The 6,234-nt window shown below is 46.2% G+C and overlaps 1 long non-coding RNA gene across 1 annotated transcript in view; it reads left to right on the top strand.

Annotated features, from left to right (window-relative positions):
• Positions 1–291: 291 nt before the first annotated feature.
• The window catches only part of LOC146785435 (uncharacterized), a 29,259-nt gene continuing 23,316 nt past the window's right edge, over positions 292–6,234 (top strand). Inside the window, exon 1 of the long non-coding RNA XR_014970651.1 lies at positions 292–543. This is a non-coding gene — a long non-coding RNA (uncharacterized LOC146785435). The remainder of the gene's footprint in view (positions 544–6,234) is intronic.

Below are 6,234 nucleotides of genomic sequence, written 5' to 3'. Positions count from 1 at the left end.
TGCTAAATGTGAGTGCAAGAGCAGAGGAGTGTTATGTAGCAAAAACTCTGCAGGCATGAGAATTTATAGAACACTCTCACTGCTGATTGTGCATAAAACGTCAGAGTCTCCATGCACTAAGGAAAAGAAAACAAGTCTGTCATTCACTTATAGTTTTATGAGACGGAAGGAAGCCTCCGATTCTAACACTAAATCCATAAACCAGAAGAGCAAATTCAAGCAGGTTTCAAGGAAAGATGAATCATTTCAAAATGTCACGTGAACCACCCTGTAAAAGTGAAAGTGAAAGGACACAGAAAAATTCTGCAGTTCATGAAACACAACAATCTATTTTGAAAGAGCAGCAAGGAAGACGGAAAACTCGACGATAATCTGAAAAGATGGGGGAAGTTTATTATCAAGTCGTCCTTCTGGGGCTGGCTGGCCAACACTATGCCATTGATGTGGACACCAGTCTAGAAAATTTCAAAAAAACAACCATCAAAAAATTCAAAGAGCTCGTGACTAACAAAATACAGAAGGAAGCAACAGCGAAACACATAGGTATGTAGATTTGCACTTGCAGCCACGCAGTGACGTAACGGGGAACGTGTTTTTAGGCTGCCTGGGTTTATTAGGCATGGTTTTATTGTTAATTTATTTATGCAGCGCTTACTACCCCTGACGAAGCGTCGAAGCGCTGTTCGGCGAGTAGCACTTTTATCAAATAATATGTTCGTGGCGGAAGTTTCCCATAGATACACCGAAAAAGAGTTTTATCAGTTTAGTTATCACCTGTGTTCCCCCACTGCATAAATCTCAGATGCCATGATCATATAATTTACCATAACATCAGTCTCCTTTTCTACATTGCACTTCATTTAGCCTGTGTTGTTTGTTGGCTGCCGAGGGCTGGACGCCCAGATCATATTCTACCCTGTGTGGAAAGTATCCATATTTTTGGGTCTGACCCTGAGACTCGGAAATGTTAGGAAAACCTTAGACTCTCAAGCCTGTACATGCCAAATAACCAGCGTCGAAGGGGCAGAAAGAAGAAAAGAATAGGAACTGTGAGCCCGAGTGCAGAGAGGGCGGGGTCAGTGAGTGTGGGGGGCGGAGTCAGATACGTGTCTAAAAAATAAACCAATATATTAACTATTTTAAAGGCCTTTCACCAATAGGTAACTGCATATCAAATACAATTCACAAACCTTAAAGGAATAATAAACGCGACTTTAATTTATCTGTTGGGAATTGTATTTTTCGGGTAGGAAAGCTTGGTTGGTTAATGCAATGACTTCAGGTGCTTCCGGAGGTCACTAATTTGAATCCTGGTCGGTGGACTGGGGGAATCGTGAGATGTAATTATAGTACTAAGAGGTCTAAGGCAGTAACAGAAAGAAATGTAAACATGTGTCATTAGTCTAAACAATATAGTACACACAGTATAACTAGGTTGTCGCAAAAAGGCACAAAAAGATTGTTTAAATATTTACAGCGCTTCTAAAAGTTGTGTTACAGTAAGATTCTAAATGTACCTATTGTAACCTTTGTTATCGGTTTCAATTAAAAGGACCGTTGGGCCATAAACGCCTCGAGCCTGTAGACAGTGCAGCATGAAATGTCCCCCGCTCTGTGTAATACCATGCTCTCTCCCCTACCCTCTTGATCGGTTTTTGACCTTAGGATGGAAATCAGCACTGAGTCCCTTTTTATGTTAACGTGCCCTAACTGCAGGCCTCCCAGCCAATCTGTCTTATTCTTTGCGACTAGCTCACCTGCTCTAAATACGCCGTAAAATGCAAGGCAGAATGCCGCTTGGAACAGGACCGCTTCGCCTGGAGAAGTGCAAACCTGTGGCAGTGCCCCTACTAGTTTTCCTAGTGTTTCTAAACCTATGGGTCTCCTGACATCCGGCTGCCCTCCCTGCAGGTGTTGCCATCCTTTCAGTGCCTGGCGTACCACAAAGCTCCTTATGGGATCCCCCTCTCTGATCATCTTTGCAAGAAATGATATGGCTGAGATAAGTCTTCTAGCCCCTGATACCGTGCGCCCTTGTTCCCTCATGAAAGCAAGATATTCAACCACTGACTCTTGATTATGCCATTTGTGCTCCCACTGTTTCCCCAAGAACAAATAAAAAGACCCAAACGCCCCTTCGTAGGCACTCTTGGTTCTGGGCGCTAGGCTCGCTGCCACGAGGTTCGATACTCGGGGGCACCAAGCTGCCACAGTTGTTCTGGGAAAGGTGTTGGGTGCACTGCTGCCTCTGGGACGTGTGACCTGAATGCCTGCATTTTGAAACGAGACAATGCATCAGCAGCGTGGTTCAGAATACCTGGCATGTGTTTAGCTTTAAAAAGGACATTCAATTTCATGCATTGTAACACAGTCTCCTTCAACAAGCGCAGCATCATGCCGCATTTAGCCGTTTGGCTATTTATGCATTCCACTACTGCCATGTTGTCGGACCAGAATATTACAGACTGGTTTTTAGGTCTCGCTGAGACAGCGCAAGCTGTCTCTTTGAGACATTTTGAAAGTGGGTTTTCAAAAGTGCTACCCACATGGTTTTGCTGGCCTAGAGCTTGCGTGCACGATGGTGTGCACGTGCACAGCTTCTCCTCTGCTCCTTGCATTCCCCCCTCCCTTCTCACCCAGGCCTTTGATGCTCTGCTCGCATCTCCCTTCTCCTCCTCTTTTTTCGTCACTTGTATTCAGGCTCCTCGCATTCCCCCCTCCCTTCTCGGCCAGCCCTTCTTGTTTGAGTCCTTTGATTGCATCTGTTTGTCGTCTTTCAGTTCCTCAGCTGTGGTTTGTTGCTTGGACTGTTTGTTCTCAGCGCCTAGAAGGCTCTGTCAGTGACTGGCCTCCCACCGGGGCAGTTCCGGGGCAGTTCTTTCTGTCAGGGTTATCCCATGCACTGCACCACCACACGCGTTTACAGGTCCGAGAGTAACTTCATTATGTTTATTTACTCAGTGCACGGCCCTTTAGTTTCACTCCATGCTAAAGTGTATTGAATGATCATGAGTGACTAGTGCAGACCCGGGGCATATCGGAGGCTGACATTTTTTTCAGTGCACACCCTGCCACGTGAGGATTTTGGTGTTGACCCGTTGCTACCTTGCACCGTTTAAATTATATGCAAGCGTGTAGAGCAGGCCCCTGTGGTTCAGGGGACCTGTCACATTTCAGAGAACCCCAGTTAGCCCATGGGCCATGAATATTTGTGAGCTACAAGTTTTAAGGTGAACTGGGACCTCTTTTGGCTGACGATAGGATCACTGGTTTGTGGGAAGGTTAGTTTAGGCACTGGAGTCAGAGTTCACACTAGTTGTTGTATGGTGGCGTGATTTACTGTCCTTGTTACCCTGTCGCGTTTCTTTACCAAACCGCCCACCCACCCCCTGGTTTACTCAGCTGTTCTGGAGGGGTGGGGGCTTGAGAAGGCATAATGAGGTCTCGTCCTGTCTGCCCGGCCTAAGCACTGTGGGATAGTGATGCATTTGCATTTCTCGCTTCCTGAAACATGATTTTTCTAGAGTGGTTGGTGCTCCTTTTCGTCAAGGCTGCTAAACGAGATGTGGTAGGGAGTATTTGCAAGGATCGCCCGTGTGCACTTAATGGATTTGCGTGGTGTGCTTCGTTAACCTGATTTTCACAATTGCACTCCCTAACTAGTGATAGTGAAGGACGCCACTTTTTTTGGCAGTATTTACTCTTGTGGATAAGGCAGTAGGGTTTAGCAGGGAGGAAAGGATCGTCACGTTTCTAATGATTCACTGTAACCTCTGTTATATTTTACTTTTCGTACTCCACAAACTGGCAGTAATGTCGTCTGACTGTTCACTTTTTTACAGCAGCGCACAATGTGGCCGAGAAACGATCAGGGTAGCTGTAGTAATGTCGTGGCAAACTACTCAGTGTTTAGGTCTCGCTGAGAGAGCGCAAGCTGTCTCTTTGTTAGGTCTCGCTGAGACAGCGCAAGCTGTCTCTTTTTAGGTCTCGCTGAGACAGCGCAAGCTGTCTCTTTGAGACATTTTGTAAGTGGGTTTTCAAAAGTGCTACCCACATGGTTTTGCTGGCCTAGAGCTTGCATGCACGATGGCGTGCACGTGCACAGCTGCTCCTCTGCTCCTTGCATTCACCCTCCCTTCTCACCCAACCCTTTGATGCTCTGCTCGCATCTCCCTTCTCCTCCTCTTTTTTCGTCACTTGTATTCAGGCTCCTCGCATTCCCCCCTCCCTTCTCGCCCAGCCCTTCTTGTTTTTACTGCACTTCGACCTCTGGGTAAACATCACAAATCATTTAACGCGGTGTGTGAAGCGGTGTGTGAGGCCGCAGGAGTGGCTCGCTGCACCGATGCGAAACACAGCTCTTCCCCTACTCTAAACCTTTCTTGTTCCTGTATATTTTATTTTGAAAACCGCCTCTATTATTTACATTATTTTCGAAGGCTGCTGCCATGGAGGCGCCGAGGAGGTTGCCGTTTTACTGGCTGATTACTGTAATAGTGGATGGGATTCATGTTTAGCATTTATCCTGCACATGTCCAAAGCCCGCGTTTGGAAAGTGAACTCGGATAAGCAGAAGCATGCCGATGCTTTCCTGTCGCTGCCCTCTTTTTTGAACTTAGAGGAACACCATATTGATTTTCAAAAACATGGAACTATTTTGATTAATAGCAAAACACTTGTGTTATTTATCAGGCTACACTGTCAGGCTGCTGACAAATAGTGGAGATCCCTTCACTAATTTATCACGCTGCTAGGACAATAAAACATATATTTTTTGTTTTATCTGATGGAGAAAAGGTAGCCTGGTGGGAAATAATGATTTTTCCAACTGAAAACAAGCAGTGGAAAAGCCAGTAGCTCTTTCCTATGTGATATCGGTGAGCTTTGCCAATGTCTTTTCAGCCATGCTGTAGAGGCAAACAGTTATAACAGGAAAAACAAGTTATGAACATTTTTTTGCTGCCCGCATCATAGCAGTGTTTTTTTAAAATAACTTTTATAGCATTTAAAACAAGCATTGGCATAGCCAATAGGTCTCGCCTTTGGGACCTTATAAGTGTTTAGCCATGCAACAGTTGATGTTGTTGCACCAAGGATATTGTGCTGCATAACTAAACACTTATATGGTCCCAAAGGCGAGACCTATTGGCTATGCCAATGCTTGTTTTGTTCTTCCGCCCATACATTCAGTGCTACTAGAATTGGAAACAGCTCTAAGAAGCTTATGTTCGTGGTGAGCCCAGATGTTTTCCACCAATCTGGCCATCGCTGAGCTACCCACTCGCATCCCAAAATGGCCCCGAATCCTTCGCTACCTGCGGCGTCAGTCATCAGGCCGAAATCTGGGTTGGACCTAGGTGGGCTAGGCCACACCACTCTCCCATTGAAGTCTCGCAAGAATGCTTTCCAAATCAACATGTCCTGCCTTACTTCACCGGACAGCCTGGTGTGATGATGCTTCTCCCTGAGACCTGACATGGCATGCGCGATGGTGCGGGAAAATGGGCACGCCATTGGGATTATGCGTAGTGCGCAGTTCAACTGGCCTACCACCTGCTGTAACTGGTGCAGTGTAACCTTATCCTTGTTGAGGCAGTGTTGCAATGCCACCCCAAAATCTTTGACTTAGTCAGCTGGTAATCTCGAGACCCCCTGGACCGAATCTAGTTCAATCCCCAGGAATTCAATTGCTGTGCTTGGTCCCACTGTTTTACCGAGTGCCAGGGGCACACCGAACTCCTGCATCAAGGTGTAAAACTTTGACAATGCTGCCCTGCGTTCCCCAGATTGTGGCGCCCCCAGAAAAAGAAAATCATCCAGATAATGTAGCACCCATTGATGCCCCGACTCCCTCCTGAATGCCCATTCCAAAAATGAGCTAAACTTCTCAAAGTAGGCGCAGGACACTGAGCAACCCATTGGCATACATTTGTCGACGTAATACTTCCCCTGAAACTGGAAACCTAGTAAGTGAAAATCTGCAGGGTGGACCGGTAGCAATCTAAATGCGGACTCAATGTCGGCCTTCGCCAGCAAAGCTCCCTGACCTAGTGACCTAAGCATGTCAACCGCTTGGTCAAAAGATGCATATTTCACACTACAAAGTGTGTCAGAGATGGCATCATTCACTGAACTGCCCCTTGGTGCAGAAAGATTGTGTATCAGTCTGAATTCGTCTGGCGCTTTCTTAGGTACTACCCCTAGAGGGGAACACACAAAATCCTTCATAGGGAC

The sequence above is a fragment of the Triturus cristatus genome, chromosome 11, assembly GCF_964204655.1.
Source record: "Triturus cristatus chromosome 11, aTriCri1.1, whole genome shotgun sequence".
Classification (NCBI taxonomy): domain Eukaryota; kingdom Metazoa; phylum Chordata; class Amphibia; order Caudata; family Salamandridae; genus Triturus; species Triturus cristatus.
The sequence above is the reverse complement of the archived record's forward strand: the minus strand, read 5'-3'. Positions and strand labels throughout refer to the sequence as shown.